General features: G+C 43.1%; 1 pseudogene; it reads right to left on the reverse strand.

Moving 5' to 3' along the window:
• LOC135558271 (DNA ligase 1-like) overlaps nt 1–17208 on the reverse strand; it is a 37050-nt pseudogene extending 19842 nt beyond the window's left edge.
• Nucleotides 17209–22814: the final 5606 nt, after the last annotated feature.

A 22814-nucleotide genomic window follows, 5' to 3' on the forward strand; every position in this document is an offset into this window, starting at 1 on the left:
AAGGAAACATTACACAATAACAAACAGTCACAACTTCGGAAGTATATTAAATTTCCCCTATCTTCTCAAAGGTACGTGCAACAGCTGAATAAGGGACCCTGTGAAAGAGAAAATTAGTCAAAACACCTCCACTGAGAGACATTATGTAAATCAAAGTATTGTGCAGGTTGTTAAATATTTAGTATTCATAAATGCACACTGTAGCAAAACAGTTTGGAACAGAAAATTAAAACAAGCATTTGTTGGACAAGTTCAGGTAGTCCCTCTCCGATCCGTCCCCTTTGCTTTAGTTTAGTACCTAGTGAACACGACCCAGGTTGAGGTATATAACAAAGAGGTGTGGAATTGTGACAAGGGGGTTGAACGTACCTCTGTCCCCACCCCCAGCAGGTGTGGTCCACCGGGTGGTAGTTGGGTCTGGACGGGTCGTACTGGGCCTGGTCCGTCTTCTCTCTGGTGGGAGAAACCACTGACATTAATACAGTATACAGTGCAGTATTCAACTCAATGAAGAAAACATTCAGGTAAAAAGTAATGCACTTTATAGGGAATAGGTTGCAATTAGGGAAGCACCCTGAGAAATGAACGTGTACGGTTTGGCCTACACACTAATATGACCCCTTAATGAAATGTTGTTTTGCTCTAGGACAAGCCTCACAGGACTTGTCTGAAGGTAGCCCAGTACCATTTGCTTTTAATTTAAATGAAGTATACAGAGTGTACAGAACATTAGGAACACCTGTTCTTTCAATGACAGACTGACTCGGTGAATCCAGCTGAAAGCTATGATCCCTTACTGACGTCACCTGTTAAATCATCCACTTCAAATCAGTATAGATGAAGAGGATGAGACAGTTCAAATTAGTTTTAAGCCTTGAGACATTGATTGTGTGCCATTCGGTGGGTGAATGGGCAAGACAAGGTTTAAGTGCCTTTGAACGGGGTATGGTAGTAGCTGCCAGGAGCACCGGTTTGAGTGTCAAAAACGGCAACACTGCTGGGATTGTCTGACTTCTGATTGTCTTTACGCACCACCACGAATGAGCTGAGCTTCTCAGTATTTTTTTCTTCACCTCGACAGTAAGTCAACAAAGTCTTATTTTTTTCCATTATTGTGAATGACAGTAATAGTTCCTCACAGTATTTGAAAAAATCTTTCAAACACTCTCCTGGCCTCGACAATCACCAAGACTGTGTGAAAGAGCAAAATATTACGATCTGATGATCCTATATATCCAGTGGAAACATAAAATAAATGAACACTTTTCCCTTGCGCAAAAACAGCTGTCGTGCAGGAAACTGCTGGCCCGGAATAGGCTAGTTGATACAATGTCACAGCTTTGGGTGGGACCCAGTTGATTGATTTGACACAATGTTGCACTTCACTAGCTCAAGTCAAGACCGATAGAAAGATGGGCAGACGGGCGGAGTAGAGATGAACGCGATTGAAAGAACCTGCGTTTGTCAAGACATTTTCTACCATTTTTATTTGTCGACTTTAGGCTCATGTATTTTACTTAGCTGACGATGGAAGTTATAGGCATGGACGGTAAAACACCGTATATCCGGGTATTTGGGAAAAGCCACGGGATGATTTGTCAATACCGTTTAACCATTTCTTTAAAGTTAATACATTTTAATATTTGTAGCTACTTTAAGTAAATACCCGCAGTCACTTGTACAATACTTTATGAGAAAAAAGCAGAGTTAATCTCACCTGTCACGTTCTGAAGCTTGCCGTAGTTCACCAGACCAGTTGAGCCAGCCATGTGTTTGTCACAAAGAAAGCGGGAGCAGGTAAGAGCAGCTGTGTATTGACAGGGGTCGCGTTTTATCCTAGACAGAAAATACATTTGTGCAACACATTCGGCAGAAAATAGCTTAATTTTCATCCGATGGCAAAATAAGTGCATTGCTAACGTTATTTGGCTGGCAGCCCCAAAAGTAAATGAGTTTACAATATAACATGATTTTTTTGCAAAAACAATGCAGGGCCATCATATATATATATATATTGTAATGACCTGACTAGATCATAAAGGAACAATTGTCCAGACAGAGGCTTGAGTTTGCGAATTGACGGTTTATTAAACCAACTTTACACAGGCTACTGTTTGGGCCGTAGCACACGCCAAAAAGATAACAGATAACCCATAAGCCAATCGTGACCTTCTCTTGGGCAGCCCAGACGTAAGAGAGAGAGAATAAAGGCTGAACCTGGTCTTAACTTCCAATGCTCACCCCCCTGCCCAACCCCCCTCCACACCACTCCGCCAACCACCAGGATGCCCGGCAACAGAACATTCCAGGCATTCCCGTGATTGGCAGATAGCAGGTTGACTGACATGTCGGACCCCGCGAACACCGGGTACTGGTCAGTACAACACAACCACCTCCTAGCCTAAGACATAACACACAGCTGTCTGTGCGGGTCGCTACAATATATATATCTATCTATCTATCTATCTCTATTTCCTAATGTTTTGCTTAAAGTTACACTAGCGTTTTATGAGAGAAGTAGCTACACATCAGTTCGAGCGCTGTCTGCTGATTGAATGCTCGTTTGCGAATTCTCATTTGAATGGAGAAGTGCAACTGAGGCACGAAAGTAGACTGATGCCAAGCAAAAATTACAGTAAGCATTTTTACATTTAGTTTTACAAAAATGTTATGCGTTATTTTTCTCCTGCATTAACGCTAAATTCTGCTTTAATGTGACCCCTAAATGTAACTTACTAGTTAATCAAATTAAGCGACTGAATTAATCAGGTGACAGGGCATCATATTGTGTTAGCTTTATGTATCGGCTCTTAGCCAACCATGCTATTGTTTTTTTAGCGTTGTTCCTAACTTGTTTTGTACATAATGTTGCTGCTACCTTCTCTTATGACCGACAGGAGCTTCTGGACATTGGAACTGGGATTGCTCACCTCAAACTGTACAAAGAGTTCTTCTTCAATGAGTCAGACGGGAGGGATATAGACACTAGACCAGGCCCAGATCCCCATGATTCACTGGAAAAGGAAACTGATTTTGCAGAAAGAGATCAAGATCTCTTGTGAGTGTCAGGTGACGAGTGGCTAATCTGCCTTTGCCTTCCATCCAGTTAGTTAACGTTCAATCGCTGGAAAATAAATAGGATGAACTGAAAGCACGTATATCCTACCAACGGAATATTAAAAACTGTAATATCTTGTGCTTCACCGAGTCGTATCTAAACGACAACATTAAGAACATACAGCTGGCGGGTTATACACTATCGGCAGGATAGAACAGCAGCCTATGCTAAGACACGGGGCGGGGGACTATGCATTTATGTAAACAACAGCTGGTGCATGATATCTAAGGAAGTCTCAAGGTTTTGCTCGCCTGAGGTAGATTATCTCATGATAAACTGTAGACCACACTATCTACCTAGAGAGTTTATCTGTATTTGTCATAGCTGTCTACATACCACCACTAACTGCACTCAGTGAGACGCATACCGCCATTAGCAAACAGGAAAACGCTCATCCAGCGGCAGCGCTCCTAGTGGCTGGGGACTTTGATGCAGAGAAACTTAAATCAGTTTTACCTCATTTCTATTAGCATGTTAAATGTGCTACCAGATGGAGAAAATTCTAGAACACCTTTACTCCACACAGAGACACGTACAAAGCTCTCCATTTGGCAAATCCGACCATAATTCTATCCTCTTGATTCCCGCTTACAAGCAAAAATTAAAAGCAGGAAGCGCCAGATACTCGGTCTATAAAAAAAGTGGTCAGATGAAGCAGATGCTAAACTACAAGACTGTTTTGCTAGCACAGACTGGAACATGTTCAGAGATTCTTCAGGTGGCATGGAAGGAGTACACCACATCAGGCACTGGCTTCATCAATAAGTGCATCGAGGATGTCGTCCAGAAGCCATGGATTACAGGAAATATTCACACTGAGCTAAAGGATAGAGCTACGCTTTCAAGCAGCGGGAATCTAACCCGGAAGCTTATAAGAAATCCTGCTATGCCCTCAGACGAACCATCGAATAGGCAAAGTGTCAATACAGGACTAAGATCGATTCGTACTACACTGGCTCCGACGCTTGTCGGATGTGGCAGGGCCTGCAAACTATTACAGACTACGAAGGGAAGCACAGCCGAGAGCTGCCCAGTGACACGAGCCTACCAGACAAGCTAAATAACTACTATGCTCGCTTCGAGGAAAGTAACACTGAAACATGCATGAGAACATCAGCTGTTCAGGACAACTGTGTGATCCCGCTCTCCTTGGCCTGATGTGAGTGAGACCTTTAAACAGGTCAACATTCATAAGGCCGCAGGGCCAGGCAGATTACCAGGACGTGCACTCTGAGCATGCGCTGACCAACTGGCAAGTGTATTCACTGGCATTTTCAACCTATCCCTGAGTCTGTAATACCAACATTTTTCAAGCAGATCACCATAGTCCCTGTGCCCATGAACACTAAGGTAACCTGCCTAAATAACTACTGACCCGTAGCACTCACTTCTGTAGCCATGAAGTGCTTCAAAGGCTGGTCATGGCTCACATCAACACTATTTCCCCAGAAACCCTAGACCCACTACAATTTGCATACCGCCCAAACAGATCCACATGTGATGCCATCTCTATTGCACTCCACACTGCCCTTTCACACCTGGACAAAAGGAACACCTATGTGAGAATGCTATTCATTGACTTCTGCAACTGGGTAGGTAACAGCTACAGCACCATCGAGAGCATCCTGATGGGTTGCATCACTGCCTGATATGGCAACTTCTCAGTCTCTGACGGCAAGGCGCTACAGAGGGTAGTTCGTACGGCCCAGTACATCACTGGGGCCAAGCTTTCTGCCATCCGGGACCTCTATACCAGTCAGTGTCAGAATAATGGTCAAAGACTCCAGCTACCCTAGTCATAGACTGTTCTCTCTCGCTCGGCAAGCGGTACCAGAGTGCCAAGTCTAGGTCCCAGAGCCTCCTAAATAGCTTCTACCCTCAAGCCATAAGACTCCTGAACAGCTAATGAAATGGCTACCCAGACTATTTTCATTGCCCCCCCACCCCATCTGGAACGCTGCTGCTGCTACTCTTATCTATGCATAGTCACTTTAACTCTACCTACATGTACATATTACCTCGACACTGGTGCCCCCGCACATTGACTAAGTACCGGTACCCCCAGTATATAGCCCCGCTATTGTTATTTACTGCTTCTCTTTAATGAGTTGGTATTCTTATCTCTTATTTTGGGGGGAGATATCTTCTCAAAACTGCATGTTGTATTCGGCGCATGTGACAAATAAAATTTGATTTGTTTGAAAAGTCAAAGTCCTTTGGATTAGTTATTTGTACAGCTGCCACTAACTTGATTTCCTTGGGATTTTTCTCCTCTGTACTACCACTTAACTGTATTACCACCACAACGGTAGTCAGGAGTCATGACCGCAGTGAAATTCCACATGACCATTTTGAGTCACGGTCTCTAGGCTTCTCCAAAACTGTGCTCTGATGTCTCTGATGGTTGTTAGTAGCCTACCAAACTTGCTAAACAGCCAGTCGCTAATGGCCGTTACTCAGCACTCTATTGTCCTTCTAAATCACTCTGACATCAATACAAATGAAATGACACTTTATGAGTGCCCTGGTATTCTGAGTTTGAGTGGAATAGGATCACCTGTTTGGCAGCGAGAGCCAGCTCCTCATAACTGTTTGATGCATGGAATAAAGTGTTTGTTGCACAACATTTCAATAGGCAAGGCAATTGCATGAGAAAACAGAGTTGATGACCTCTTTTTTTAATAGAGGACTCATTAGCTTTCTATAGGCTAGGACTATAATAATTATTTCTCAACTTTCCATAGAGTAAGCATTTTTTTTATCTTTACAACTAGAGTAGCCTGCCTGGCTGGCAAGATGATGAACAGTGGGAAAAACGTCCTTTACTATTCAAGTGCATACTGATGGCGTCTTTCGTTTCTACACTGCCCCTGCTCTGACAGGTGCATGATAAATGTCCCATTTGAAATCGAAACAAATTTCACACACATTTAAAGACAAGATTAAATTGAGAATAGTCTGAATGGTGAGAGTATTATCACTTGTGAAGGATGCACAGCACATGCCTTTTTCTGTGTGCAACTTTTTCAAATCAGTCGCATGCATCATGTAGCCCAGCCCATGTTTTGCATCACAAAATGGTGTAGCCCAGCTGAACGGTGTTTCCTCAGACACAGTGGTGCTGCTGGTTTCCGGGTTAAGCGAGCAGTGTGTCAAGAAGCAATGCGGCTTGGCAGGGTGTTTTTTTTGGGGGGGGGACGCATGGCTCACGACTGTCGCAGCGATGGGACAAGACTAACTACCACTTGGATATCACAAAATTGGGGAGGAAAAACGGGTTTTGTACTTTTTACGATAATAAAAAAAGGAATGGCTTGGAGATCGGTTGGTGACCACTGGTGTAAAGTAAATATATGCATTATCGGCAGTTGTCTCCCTCTTACCCTTTCTCGTCTTTAACGTCCTCAGTGATACTAGCCACCTTTTCCCCTTCCTTCTCTGTGCTCAGCTTTCCTTCTCCCTCGCTCTTCTCCTTTTTGTATCCCTCGCTCTCCTCCTTTTTGTATCCCTCGCTCTTCTCCTTTTTGTATCCCTCGCTCTTCTCCTTTTTGTATCCCTCGCTCTTCTCCTTTTTGTATCCCTCGCTCTTCTCCTTTTTGTATCCCTCGCTCTCCTCTTTTGTATCCCTCGCTCTCCTCTTTTGTATCCCTCGCTCTCCTCCTTTTTGTATCCCTCGCTCTCCTCTTTTGTATCCCTCGCTCTCCTCCTTTTTGTATCCCTCGCTCTTCTCCTCTTTGTATCCCTCGCTCTCCTCTTTTGTATCCCTCGCTCTCCTCTTTTGTATCCCTCGCTCTCCTCTTTTGTATCCCTCGCTCTTCTCCTTTTTGTATCCCACGCTTTTACTCCTATTTGTCTTCCACGCTATTCTCCTCTGGTTTCTCCATCTTCACAGCTGCTTTCCTGGGAGCTAGATAACAGAGAAGTACAAAGCATGTTCCATTTACTTGTTCCACTGCCATCTCTGCAGCTTATAAGCCTCTTACACCACTACAGATTTCTTCTAAACTTTCCATAGCAAAGTTAGGTTAAGGCCCAAATGGCACCCTATATAATGCACTAAAATTGTTTAGGGCCTATACGGCTCTGGCCAAAAGTAGTGCACTATATAGGGAATAGGATGCCATTTGACACACTTGTTTCTTCTAAACAAACTGCAGAGAGCAAACTCATTCATATAGGATGTTTCAGTGCTAGGGAGGAAGTAAGTGTGTGGGGGAAAAATCTCAAAGAAATTGCTGATAGGGGCTTTCTTGGCTTGGGGGCTTTGACACTTTGTCCTCAGTTTCTTTCGGCTCCTTTACTGCCTTTTCATTTTTAGGACTTTCTTTGTCATACTTTACTGCCATATTGAGTTTTACGGCTTTTTCCTTTTCCCTCAACTTCTTTCCATCATCCTCCTCCCCCTTCTCGGTCATGGTCTCTCTTCCCTCCTTCTTTCCATCATCCTCCTCCCCCTTCTCGGTCATGGTCTCTCTTCCCTCAACTTCTTTCCATCATCCTCCTCCCCCTTCTCGGTCATGGTCTCTCTTCCCTCCACTTCTTTCCATCATCCTCCTCCCCCTTCTCGGTCATGGTCTCTCTTCCCTCAACTTCTTTCTCCTTCTCTTCGTCTTTAGTCTTCTTCACCTGTCTCTTTCTGCTGTTTTTTTTCCCGGCTCTACCTTAGGCGTACCCACACTTTTTTCCCTCTCCTCCATCGCTTCCTCTTCATTCTCGACAGAGAGAGAGTGATGCAATACAAGGGGTAGGAAGCAACACACTTGTAATGGAGGAAAATAAACCTTACCTGTGCTGTCCTGTGTTTTGTCAACCCGTGCTCTTTTTTTCTGAGGTCCTTGTTCTTCCTTCACCTCCACCTCACTGCGACTCCTGCTGTCCAGCTCTCTCTTTGGGAACGGCTTCCTTGCTACAGAGATGACACAGAAAAATAGAGATACCTCACTACTGAGCACGTGTGCAATTATTCAGCCTAATTCCTTTTTCAAAAACTTGTGTGCAAGCTTCTCTTTACTTTTAGTAATAATTCCCACGCACCTGCAACGAGTAAGACCAGATGTGAGTTTTTTTTTTTTTTTTTTTTCAAACACCTTTGAAAATGCAAGCTGCACTAGATAACACGGACAGTTAACAGCGTGTTATTAGAGGCTGATGGACTTGTTTAGAGACTGACCGGTCCGGCGCTTGAATATTACTGAAGGTGAGGTGGCAGTTTCAGGGGTGGCAGCTGGGGTCACCGGTGTAGCAGGAGTGACGGGGGCAGCAGCAGGGTACAAGGGGGTGGGGAGTGCCTTGAATACTTCATCCTGTGAGGGAAAGAAAAGTTCTCACTCAGATCTGCACACACACACTCACGTTGCCTCGTCTTTAATTGCATAGACCAGGGGCTATATGTATCAAGGGTCTTAAAGTAGGAGTGCTGATCTAGAACCCGTTTTGCCTTTTAGATTCTAATGAATAAGATTACATGGTCAGGGGAGACCTGATCCTACTATGAGGTGCTTTGTGAATACAGGCCCAGTGCAGGGTGTGGCAATAATCTCCTTATTAGAGAGGGTTTACATAGAGAAGGACATGTGGTGGGAAATGTAGTAGCTACCCTTTCCTTCCTGGGGAGGACAGCCCTGTCCTCTTGTTCCCGTTTGACTGCCTGTTCTTTCCCGACTGGAGCCTCATCACTGTCCAGGATCTGACGACTGCGTTTACTGAACTTTTTGACTTGCAAATCAGGCTGGTTGTGGACTCCATTCTGCACTTTGAGAGAACTTTTGACAGGTCTAGCAAGTGTCGTGTCTTTGGCATCATTAAAAGTGAAGACTTGTTTATCAAATCACTTCTCTGTAATTTATTATGCGATTAAACTAATCATGTAAATGTAATTAACTAGGAAGTCGGGGCACCAAGGAAATCTTAAGATTAAAGTTATAATTTTCCTAATAACCCTTCAGATAACTTAATATCTGATCAATTAGTCTAATTAATGAATTATTCTTTACCTCATGTTAGTCTCATTCCAAATGTCGGAAATTGTTGGTTATATGCACGAATCCAGCCTTTACTATGAATCATCCATACACCAATTATCTTAATCGTTTATTTACTCACTAAATAATCACAGAAATCACAGAAACAGGAAAGTGCTGTTTGAATAAATGCTTACGAGCCTGCTGCTGCCTACCACCGCTCAGTCAGACTGCTCTATCAAATCAGACTTAATTATAACATAACACACATTCGAGCCTTAGGTCATCAATATGGTCAAATCCGGAAACTATCATTTAAAAAAACAAAACATTCTTTCAGTGAAATACGGAACCGTTCCGTATTTTATCCAACGGGTGGCATCCATCAGTCTAAATATTCCTGTTACATTGCACAACCTTCAATATTATGTCATAATTACATAAAATTCTGGCAAATTAGTTTGCAACAAGCCAGTCGGCCCAAACTGTTGCATATACCCTGACTGAGCGCAATGAACGCAAGAGAAGTGATTATTTAATATTTCCTGCTAACATGAATTTCTATTAACTAAATATGCAGGTTTAAAAATATATACTTCTGTGTATTGATTTTAAGAAAGGCATTGATGTTTATGGTTAGGTACATTCGTGCAACGATTGTGCTTTTTTCGCAAATGCGCTTCTGTTAAATCATCCCCCGTTTGGCGAAGTTTATTGTCTTTGTTAGGAAGAAATGGTCTTCACACAGTTTGAAACAAGCCAGACGGCCCAAACTGCTGCATATACCCTGACTCTGTTGCATAGAACGCAAGAGAAGTGACACAATTTCCCCAGTTAAAAGAAATTCATGTTAGCGGGCAATAAACTAAATATGCAGGTGTAAAAATATATACGTGTGTATTGATTTTAAGAAATACATTGATGTTTATGGTTGGGTACCCATTGGCGAAGTAGGCTGTGATTCAATGATAAATTAACAGGCACCGCACTAATTATATGCAACCCAGGACAAGCTCGATAAACTAATAATATCATCATTGATTGTTTAGCTAGCACCTTGGTTCCTTGCTGCACTCACATTACAGGTAGTCAGCCTGCCATGCAGTCTCCTGTGGAGTGCAATGTAATCGGCCATAATCTGTGTCGAAAAATGCAGATTACCGATTGTTATGAAAACTTGAAATCGTCCCTAATTAATCAGCCATTCCGATTAATCGGCCGACCTCTAGTTGTAGGTCTTCACATCCCAGGTTGACAATTTTCTAGCTGTAGACTAGTAATTAGTATCTACGATTTTCTCTTATTCTGTGGGGATTGATAGTCTCAGAGTTGAACCAGTTCCACCCGTGTAGCCAATGCTCCAGGTGGTATGGTTCGAAATTCAACAACCATTGCAACCTTCGGACTCTGAGGCTTTTGTGGTTTGAAGAGCATTTCCTCAGGAGGGCTTTTTATTCGTAACAGTAGAAAAGGGCTTTACGCCAGATCATGTCTGTGCTCACAGGGGGCGAGCCAATGACTTGGTTAAACTTTAAAGGAATACAATTCTCCTTCATTAAAAGGTTTACTCATTAATTTTATACAAGAATTGGATGAAAACACCATAATTGAGAAATGTACATATTCAGAGATCTAGTTGTGTGTTTCCTGTCCTCTCGGAGGTCACCAAATGAAACACACTCGTCATACCCGTCCCTTAAGTGTCCACAGACTATTCCCACCTCACAAGTGGACCTTTTGTATCAAATCCCCATTTTGGGCATTTAGGAGTTAGCCATGTGAAATCCTTTGTTCTCTCTGTGTGTCTCTTTCTGTAGACCGACACTGCAACAAATTATCATATCATCCTAGACCAGTCTGTTTGCTTTCGCCACAGCTAATTGCTTTGTCATCTAAGCAACGGCTAGGCCCCAAGTGGCTAGGTCCCAATTCCTTTTTGTAGTGCACTGCTTTTGACCAGAATGCATAGAAGTCTGGTCAGAAGTACTACAATATGTGCCATTTGAGACACAGATGGGGTACAGTTTAAGCTTGAGGCATTTCCAAGTTATATTCTTAAAGTATCAACAGTACCAGTCAAAAGTTGACACACCTAATTTCAGGGTTTTTCCCTTTTTATTAATTATTTTCTACGTTGTAGAATAGCAAAGACAAACTATGAAAACACAATCATGTCGTTTGTTTAACACTTATTTAAATCAAAATATATTTGAGATTATTCAGTAGCCACAGATTGCCTTGACAACTTTGCACACTTGCCATTCTCTCAACCAGCTTCATGATGTAGTCATCTAGAATGCATTTAAATTAACAGGCGTGCCTTGTTAAAAGTTAATTTGTGGAAATAACATTCCAAGATAGCGTAGCAGTCAGACGTCTTTGTCTTGTCTCGTCCCATGTAAATATATTTTTATATATTTTTCTTCGCATTCTTTTTAATATTTTTCCTAAACCTCAACTTCAAAATACTCTCCTGCAACCCGCCTCACGTGGTGTGGATCTGTTTTTTTTCTAAATTATTTCTATTTACCTCTGAACTGGAATACCTCAACTGAAGCTAGCTAGCTAACAGCTATCAGTCATCTAACCACTGCTAGCGGTCGTCAGCTAACCTTTAGCTCGGAAAGCTCTCGCCAGTTCGTACAACACGTTTCAAACCAGAGCATACCGGATCTATTTTTCTCTCCATATCCCAGGGATTCCTACTGCAAACTCTGAACCTTTTCATCTGGATCGTGGCAGCTAGCTAACCGCAAACCCGGGTTGACTACTCCTGGCTAACGTTTCCGTCCAAGAACAAGCACCAGCTAGCCCATGCTAGACCCATCTCCCAGCTAGGGCTCCTGGGCTACTCCAGAAGCCCACTCCTCGGCTACAATATCCGGACCCCTTCTACTGCCAGTACGGGGCATGGAACCCCGCCGATCCTTCACGACTGGAATACCGACGTAATCTGCCCGAGGAGCCCAACAGGCCCCTCAGGCGCGACATCCCCCGAAGGCCCATTCTGCTAACGGCGGCCTGCTAGCTATCTATAGCATATTGGACTGTTAGCTGATCCATGGGCCAGTTTCTTGGACCACTATACCCATTTTGCCAATTGGACTTGGACCCCTCTGCTACTTGGAACCCTACTAATTCCACGACTGGTCTATCGACATCACTGCACAAAGAGGCAAAAACAGACTTCCTCCATCGCGATGTCCCTCTAAAGGCCCTTCTGCTAGCTTGCTAGCCCCGGCCTGCTAACTGTTTGAATCGCAGTGTCCCCAGTCAGCCCAACCACTCACTGGACACATATGTTCACTTGGCTACACATGCCTCTCTCTAATATCAATATGCCTTGTCCATTTCTGTCCTGGTTAGTGACTACTGTCTTATTTCACTGTAGAGCCTCTAGTCCTGCTCAATATGCCTTAACCAACCATGTTGTTCCACCTCCCACATATGCGATGACATCACCTGGTTTAAAATGTCTCTAGACTATATATCTCTCATTACTCAATGATCAGGTTTACCTCCAATGTACTCTCTTCCTACCATACCTTTGTCTGGACATTATGCCTTGAATCTATGCTATCGTGCCCAGAAACCTGCTCCCTTACTCTCTGTTTCGAACGAACCAGTTCTTATAGCCTTTAGTCGTACCCTTATCCTACTTCTCCTCTGGTGATGTAGAGGTGAATCCAAGACCTGCAGTGCCTAGCTCCACTCCTACTCCCCAGGTCTCATTTGTTGACTTTGTGACCGTAAAAACCTTGGTTTCATGCATGTTAACAATAGAAGCCTACTCCCTAAGTTTACTTTATTCACTGCTTTAGCACATTCTGCCAACCCGGATGTCTTAGCCGTGTCTGAATCCTGGCTTAGGAAAACCACCAAAAACCCTGAAATTTCCATCCCTAACTATAACATTTTTCACCAAGATAGAACTGCCAAAGGGGGCGGTGTTGCAATCTACTGCAGAGAAAGCCTGTAGAGTTCTGTCTTACTATCCAGGTCTGTACCAAAAAATTCGAGCTTCTACTTCTAAAAATGTACCTTTCCAGAAACAAGTCTCTCACCATTGTCGCTTGCTATAGACCACCCTCTGCCCCCAGCTGTGCCCTGGACACCATATGTGAATTGATTGCCCCCCCATCAATCTTCTGAGCTCGTGCTGGTAGGTGACCTAAACTGGGACATGCTTAAAACCCCGGCCATCCTACAATCTAAGTTTGATGCCCTCAATCTCACACAAATTATTAATGAACCTACCATGTACAACCCCAAATCCGTAAACACGGGCACCCTCATAGATATCATCCTAACTAACTCGCCCTCCAAATACACCTGCTGTTTTCAACCAAGATCTCAGCGATCACTGCCTCATTGCCTGCATCCGTAATGGGTCTGCGGTCAAAAGACCACCCCTCATCACTGTCAAACGCTCCCTAAAACACTTCAGCGAACAGGCCTTTCTAAACGACCTGGCCAGGGTATCCTGGAATGACATTGACCTCATTCCTTCAGTAGAGGATGCCTGGTTATTCTTTAAAAGTGCCTTCCTCACCATCTTAAATAAGCATGCTCCATTCAAAAAATGTATAACTAGGAATAGATATAGCCCTTGGTTCACTCCAGACCTGTCTGCCCTTGACCATCACAAAAACATCCTGTGGCGTTCTGCATTACCATCGAATAGCCCCCGTGATATGCAACTTTTCAGGGAAGTTAGGTACCAATATACACAGGCAGTTAGGAAAGCTAAGGCTAGCGTTTTCAAGCAGAAATGTGCATCCTGTAGTATAAACTCAAATGTTCTGGGACTCTGTAAAGTCCATAGAGAATAAGAGCACCCCCTCCCAACTGCTCCTCCCAACATTGATATATACAGAGAGGTAACTCATATCAGTTACTAGTTATATACTCATAACTCATAGAGGTAAGTCTAAAAAATAAAATAAAAATAACGACAATGGACGCTTCGTCCATTTCAGGTGGTGTGATCTTGTCCAATCATGTACTATTAGGGTATCACCTCGAAGTTCACTGACGCCTGCAATGAGTTTTGTGGAGGAGCAAGCTAAAATAAAAATAAAATGCCTAAGTGATAAGGTAAGCAAGGTTCCATCTACATGACTCAAACGCATATCACTGGGTAGCTAACGCGTTAAACAGCTCAGATTCTTTGGAACAGTTTGCATGCGGAATTGTTGAAGCGATCATATTTACTGCGAGTAGGTCGATATCGTTTATTGTATAAACTCTGAAAATGTCTTGTTGATTTGGTCGTTCCTCCTTGAGATATGAGTTTTTGTTTGTTAATCTGAGTTCACCTGTGTTGTTGGTCCTATTTTTGTAAAATGCTTCGTCACATTGACCTGTGCATTAATTAGCGCAACATACAAGTGCGCTTGAAGTTACTTGGATAATGTCGAAGAGACTGGCTGTACTAAAACGTTAAAGTTACTTATGCTATGCTTCGCTGCATGTTATCTTGCAGTTTTCCGTTGTGGTCAATTGTATTTAAATGCAAATTCCTTGCTTAACACTGAAATTAAACCAACACCACACGGACATTACCTGCGCAGAAATGCGATTGAAATGTTCGGTGCCAAAGTGACTTCGGACGATTCTCCCAGGGAAATGTTTTTTTGAGCCATTGGCAGCTGTGATACTGTCTCTAGCTGGAGTGGAGTCCTATCGCTACAGCTCGATACTGGTGATTTATGGGGATGCTTTATTAGTCTTTCGGTAGACCAAATAGTTGTATTTATATTCATAAAGCACAGGACGGCAATTTGACAAGTGAAATATTTGATAATACATAAACTACATCTCTGTTGAAGATTGTAGAACGTTCACTGTTCATACATATCATACAGTTGTAATTTATCTGCTCTATACATGAAGTGCTTTGTTACAAACATATTATAAAACGACCTCAATAGAACAATACAATTATAAAATTGTAACTTCAATAACAGCCTTTTCAGCAAAAAAACTATAGACAAAGACCTATTATAATGTCAAGAGGGAATTCTCTCCTGCATTTCTCCTCCTCTGACTCTACTCGCCATCAACATTTCCCACATTTCTCTCTCCTGTTTTGATCCCACTCTCTTTCGCTCCCAGTCCCACACGAAGGGTGGTGGTTCTGTTCACATTGTTCAAACCCCACTCTGAGCCAACCTTGGTTGGCCAGCCGTTGGGGTGGAGGTGTACAGCAGCAGTGGTGGAAGGTGGAAGGACTGCTGAGAGTTCACTCTGGTTAGAGCTCCCAGGAGGAGGGGGCACAGAGAGGAACGGTAAGTGTCCCTGAAGATAGTGGGACTGAGGGAACGGGATGGGCTTCTGGAGGCAGTACGGAAGCAGGAGAGGGTGTGTGACACACTGGAGGGCTGTCAATCAAAAGAAACACAGACAGACACCACACACAGTCAGTCAGCCACATACACATTGATTTACATCAAAAGATGGCACAAAGCATCTCAGAGTAGGAGTGCTCATCTAGGATCAGTTCCCTCTTGTCCATATAATCTTATTCATTGTAATCTGAAAGGCAAAACAGCACTCCTAATCTGAGAAGGTTGATACATGCAGCCCCTGAAATCTTGGAGCCCAAAATGAGCACTGAGTAACGTCAAGTCAATTGAAGCGGAATGATATGATCAATCATCATGGTGGGGTGTGTTGTCATGAGGTTTTATGGGAGGGAGGGTTGGGTTCTTACCTCTGTCCATCATGGCCCCTCTCCCTCCTCCACACAGTGGGGCCCCAGTCACCCCACCCTCAGGGAGGGGGAACGGAAGAGGGGCACTCTGTACCAGCTGGGAGGGACAAGGATGGTATGGAGATGGTCAAAAAGAGGTGTTTTCATAACATCCTTATATGTAGTGAGGTTGGTATGATTGTGAGATGGTAGGATATGTGTAATTATCTGTGTCCCAAATGGAACCCTATTCCCTGTATAGTGCACTACTTTTGCCCATAGCTCTTTATAGGGAACCGGGTGCTATTTGGGACGCACACCTTGAGATAAACGAGAGATATAATGACCTGGTGGCAAGGTGGGTACCCTGGGTAGTTAACCAGGATCAGTTTACTGAAGTTAAACTTGTAGGTGAATCTCTTCCCTTTTGTCTTATGAAGAATCCTCTTATTGTAGTAGTACCTGTTGGTAACAAAGAAGGAGCAACAGTAGTATTGACACTATGTGTAGCAGTGGAGGCTGCTGAGGGGAGGATGGCTCATAATAATGTCTGGAATGGGGCAAATGGAACGGCATCAAACCATGTGTTTGTGCTTGATACCATTCCACTCATTCCGCTCCAGCCATTACCACGAGCCCTTCATCCCCAATTAAGGTGCCACCAACCTCCTGTGATATGTAGACTGATCCAACATCCTGACTTCACTAAGGTCGCGAGATCAGGATGGTTGAACGAGGCTACAGTATGTGAGCTTAGCGTAAGAGTCTCTGTGTGTGTGTGCGTGCATGACTTGTGTGTTTGTGGAATTACAGTTACATCTGTAAAACATCATCATCACCATTTGAGTGTGTTATGTCACCTCACCTCAGTGCTCTGCTCAGCTTGTCATAGTTCATGTGGGGTTTGCCTTTCCTTTCTCCCCACAGCCTCGCCAGCCACTCAGGGTCTCTGATGACAAACTCCCCCCACTCCCCCCCCCAGCCGATCGCCCCGCCCTCACCCCGCCCAAGGAGTTCCAACAGGAAGTGCCACAGCTGCACCTGTCTGGAGCCAGGTGACCATGCAGGCTTGTATGCCCAATCAGGGAATAACACTGCTAACAGGAAGAGACAGGAGGAATCGTTAGATTAAACACAGGCTCTTTATCAGTTTGTTTTTCTTCCATTCCTTGCATCCTCTCTCCTCACCTACTTCTCAACCGTATTGTAGTAGAAGGTCAGAGGTCCTTTCCTTCGGACCTTCGTCTCCAATTAGTTTTGAGAGGAGAGAGGATGCGAGCAAATCAAGGAAATACGATTGAGATTTGCTTGCAGAGAGAAATGCATAGACACAGACACCTACGTAAACCACGCAAACCTCAATGATAGCAAATGCATTGTAAAATGTGCGCACACACTACCTGCCCAGTGCCTAAATTATGTAATTACTTACTCATGTTTTAGGGACACAATATAAAGTGGGACCCTTACTTCTGCTCCAATATGGTGAGGGAAGGGATCCTATAGAGGCGTGACAGTTACACTGCATCTGTAAAATATCATCATCGTCATCTTTATCGTCATCATCATCATCACTACCACAATGAAGTCATATATTCAAGAACATCTGTGAAGTTGTTTTATCTTCATTGCCACAGTAAGGTATTGAAATAAAGTATATAAATCACTTTCTTTATGAAGTGGATGACATGACAGTAACAGTCACAGCAGAAATGCAGTCTATAATAATATTAGAGAAAAAAAAATTCTAGAAATGTCAAATATTTATGTTAAGATGTTACAATAGAAATTCAATGTCATCCTAAGCAGCTGATTCCTCTTCACACTGAAGTAATATGATTGCATCATTATTGTTGATGGCCTCCAAAAATGCCAAACTAGACTGAAACATGCATTTAATCATGGGACAAATAAAACATACCGTCTCTTAAAATGTAATTAGTTTGTTTGTAAAATGCTCAAAGCAGATCATTTCATGTAATTTGTAGTTTCGTTACAACTTCGTAGCAAATAGAACAGTACAGTTATAGGAACCAACAAACAAATGCATCATGAAAGCAGAATCGCCCATCACAGCACACAGCTGAACTGAGGATGTTTTTACCAAACAACCTATACGATTCCTCCAATTTCAGGAACAGAATAGAATCGAATAACTTTATTTTTCCCTTGAGTGAACTTCTTATTTTTTGGCGTGGTTAAAAAATAAACAAACACAAGCAGAGGAGGAAATGTGATATAAGAGTGGTGCTATAGTTACCTCTGTGGCCAGTGTTGCAGAAATGTAGGCTGATGCTTCTCCAGATGAGCAGAGAAGAGCAGCTTGTCTGTTAGTCCCCTTGACGAAGTCTGGACAGATTGAGGGACAGCAGTCTGTCAGAATCAAGCTTATACCCCCCATCCCATCTACCTTTCTCTCTTACCCTCCTCCTTCCTCGCTCTCCACCCCTTCCACTGTTCTTCTTTCCTACCATCCCATGATCTACAGTTAAACTAAAGAGATCGCTATGATTGCCAGTGTGGTGACATTCAAAATGATGTCAAAATGTCCATATTTATTTATTTGTTTGTCAGGGACCATGTACAACATGGCATTGCACCAGATTTAGCTAGATCGCTCATTTTCATCTGTAGTCCCTGGGCAGAAAACAATCATCAATACATCATTACAATGCTACGATATAACACACTATTAATATATATATATATATAACAAATCATAATATACAACAATAGACAATATAATGATAATATTACGAGTTTAAATGTCCCGTCCAAGCAATCCATATGGGCTCTGGTCAAAAGTAGTACACTGTATAGGGAATAAGGTTCCTTTTAGGACTCAGTCTGTTTTCACCTATGAATAGTGTCTTTGATCAAGGAACAGCAAGGCAGACAGTATAAGTGAAGTTAGGGGGAGATGGGCTCTGATGATACTGGCTATCTCAATCGCAGTATACATGAGTGTTTCATTGAAACGTCGTCAAAGGTGTTTAGGCGCATACTGTGTCCGGGCCTCTGCCCTTTTCAAGTGTTAAAAACAAGATTTACAATAACACTACTAATGCAGCAATGGTTGCTGAAGAGCACTTTATTCTCGATATAGCAATGGTTTGAAAAAGGTGTGGAATCAGTGCACCCTTCCCGCCCGCTGTCCCCTCAGATACGATAGCTGACACCGGAGGCTTTTAATTCCAGTGTAAATACAAATACTCTTCCAGACAGACATCAATTATGCATGCTGCTAATTGAGTTGAATGTTGTGCTTTGAGCAGTCTTGGGACTCCGGGTCACATGCGGGTGGATCGCCTGAAACCAGACACACATGCATGCACCCCACACACACATACAGAGCCCTTGGCAGCCCAAAAGGGATACACTGGTGACACAGCCTACGGTGGACATAGATCACACACAGAGTTACAGATACAAGAGGCATTGAAGTCATAATTGGGGGTGTCTAAAATATGTTTCAGTTTGGCGTAAAATTCCTTGTTTTTTCCCCCCTCTGACTCCGCATGCTATTGGACCAGTCAGTCGTCAACATTGCAATGCTCAATAGAAAACCCAACTTGCACACAGGAATTTGGTTTTACAACAATTGCTCTGAGCTTCTTCTCCTCTTTCAATAGTATGTACTGGATGCATTCCAAATGGTCGCCTATTCCCTACATAGTGCACTTTTTTTGACCAGAGCCTTATGGGCCCTGGTCAAAAGTAGTGCACTATAAAGGAATAGGGGGCCAGTTCAAACGCTGAATATGTCCACTGTGACTAAACTTATCATAGTGTTTTGTATGTATGTGCATGAATGGGATGGGGGGGGCTAAATAAGGATTACCTTCTTCTAAAAGGACTACTGTTTGTTTTACAGCTGACGACCCAGAAGCTTAATCTGCTACTTAGCTTAGCCTCTGTTCAATCTCTTTCCGCGACTTTTCATGCCTCCGTCCTCTCCTCCTCTCTCTTCCTTCAAACCGTCCATTTAAATCCTTTCCTCACCCAATTTCTCTTCCTTTTTTTTTCCTTTCACTGACAGAGAGAGTTTTGTGAGTGAAGGGATATGGTGAGAGAACTGTTTATGATACAGGTTGATGATTCCATAGTATGTATGAGAGGGGAAAGTGTGGTCGCGTTCCAAATGGCTACCTATTTTCTATGGGCCCTGGGAAAAAAGTGGCCCACTACAAAGGGTATAGGATGCCATTTGGGATGCTGAAGCCTGTATGGGAGACAGGATGATGGTATTGTGTGGGATGAGGGTCATGCTGCAGGTCTTAGGGTCAAATCCTGTTAGGAGTAAGAGGGATGAAGGTTTTAGTGTTTTTTCAGGGCCTAGTATTCAGTCATGGCAATGAGTTTAGTGGGAACATCAGTTCTCATCATGTGTGTATGTGAGAATGGAAAGTGTAAGTTTGTGGCTTTATCCCAAATGGTACACTGTTCCCTATGCAGTGCACTACTTTTGACCAGAGCCCTGGTCACAAGTAGTGCACTATATAGGGAATGGGTTGCCATTTGTGACAAACACGTGTGTGTTGAACAGGACCCAGATTACCGCCCCACTCTTTTTTTGCTAATGCCCTCTGAGCTAAAGCCACTTAAACCCAGAAGGTTACAGGACCAATAGTCTTTTCCTCCCTCTTTCCTTGAATGTGTCCCAAATGGCACCTTATTCCATGTATAGTGCAGGCCCCGGTCAAAAGTAGTGCACTACATAGGGTATAGGTTGCCATTTGGGATGTACTCCTTTTCTCCCCAAAAAAACACTTGTCTGTCTTTTTTCCTGCTGACTCTTCTCTCACCCTCCCTCTCGCACTCTCTCTCCAGGGAGCTTGTGGTTTTTGAAAGGTTTCTCAATGTTCCTAATCCTTCCATCTCTTTGTCGGGGAAAAAATATATCCGCATGAAACTTAAGAAGAGCCCAAAAGGAGCTAGGTTAGGTGTGTGACTGTGTGTGTGTGTGTGTGAGGTCATAAAAAATGTGTGCACCTTTGGTTCACTGGTATACATCATAAGGCATGGAACTGCTCAAAACGTTTAATTTGGATAGAATGTAACTGGATCGCTCCTCCAATTTAGTGCCGTTTGAGAAGTGTAACTGTTAAAAAATAATAATAATATTGAATATCACCTAATTTTAACATTGTCATAAAACTCATATGTTTTTATTATTATTTAACCAGGCAAGTCAGTTAAAAACAAATTCTTATTTACAATGACAGCCTACCCCGGCCAAACCGAGATGATGAAGCTGGGCCAATTGTGCATCGCCCTATGGGACTCCCAATCACGGCCAGTTGTGATACAGCCTGGAATCAAACCAGGGTCTGTAGTGTACTGAAATGCAGTGCCTTAGACCGTTGCGCCACTCGGGAGCTCATGTTCATAAACAACATTTTCCCCATCTCAAGAGATTGAATGAAAAAATAACTATAGTAAGTGCCAAATAAAGTAACAGGGTTAGCTGACAGGGTTGACAACTTCTTCTTAAATCAGCCATGCATCCCCTTGTCACCGCGTGATTGGAACCAAGGTTGTGTGCAACAGAGTGGAAATGTAATGCAAGCTTCACAAAACATTTTAATTGAACATTTGTAGCCTATCTATGGGTAACAGGGTTGATGACAGTGGAAGCTGCTGAAGGGACAACCACGATCCCGTTCTCCCCAATTAAGGTGCCACCAACCTCCTGTGGTTTATTTCTATGCTCGACCAGCTCAGTTTTCCACCACAAAATGCCCAAAAAGAGTAGAACCTGCTCACCTGATTTTACTATTAGATTTTCAATGTTTGTTTTGAAAAATGAATAGTTTCACCATATTAAAAAATAGTTCAGTTCATGTAACAGGGTTGACGTTAAAATGAGGTACAGACATAAATTAATCCCTAATCACATGAAATAAATCAATCTTCAGAAATCACTTTGTCAAAGCAACAAAATAACCAGGGCTTTACAATGATGGTGAAACTTGGATACATTTTGGGATTAAGTGGGATGAAATCTTCCTAGAAGTGACACAGGGGAGGGACATGTCAAAATGCAGAATTTTTGCACTTTTGCAAGCCTTTTCATGTAAAACAAAATCTGATTTATTGAATTCTCAATATTGTCTATTGTAAAGGGCACTTAATTGAAAGAGATTCTCTGGTACGTGTTTATACTTTTGAGCCAGTAGTTCTGAAAGCAGCACTTACGAGCCAAAAGTTGTCCCTGAAAATTGTGTACCACGTCACATGTGCACCCCTTCATTGCTCTCTTTCGCGCTCTGCTATGTGTGCATCATGCTAGCTGTCATTCATATGACGAGGGACTGAAGTGCATTGGTTGAACTCGAATTGCTTGGGGGCTGGCCCACATGGGGGAAAATGTAGGGGAATTGGTGCAACACAGCTTCCAGAAAAAAAGTTGCTTTCAAGCTAGGGATTTTGTGGCTAATTGAGGTAAAACAATAATTCTGCTCATAGATTAAGCATATTTATAACTGGGTGGTTCAAGCCCTAAATTCTGATTGGCTGACGGCCATGGTATATCAGAACATTTTTTTTTTTTTACTCGAATTCTGTTGGTAACCATTTTGTAATCGCGTTGTCGTGCCAAAGAACAGCCCTTAGCCTTGGTATATTCGCCATATACCACACCCCCCAGGCCCTATTGCTTAAATGAACAATTGACACATCCAGCAGTTCCTGCAAGAGGAAGGCATTGACGCTATGGACTGGCCCGCCCGTTCCCCAGACCTGAATCCAATTGAGCACATCTGGGACATCATGTCTCACTCAATCCACCAACACCACGTTGCACCACAGACTGTCCAGGAGTTGGCGGATGCTTTAGTCCAGGTCTGGGAGGAGATCCCTCAGGAGACCATCCGCCACCTCATCAGGAGCATGCCCAGGCGTTGTAGGGAGGTCATACAGGCACGTGGAGGCCACACACACTACTGAGCCTCATTTTTACTTGTTTTAAGGACATTACATCAAAGTAGGATCAGCCTGTGTGGTTTTCCACTAATTTTGAGTGACTCCATATCCAGACCGC

This window comes from Oncorhynchus masou, chromosome 17 (assembly GCF_036934945.1).
Source record: "Oncorhynchus masou masou isolate Uvic2021 chromosome 17, UVic_Omas_1.1, whole genome shotgun sequence".
NCBI lineage: Eukaryota > Metazoa > Chordata > Actinopteri > Salmoniformes > Salmonidae > Oncorhynchus > Oncorhynchus masou.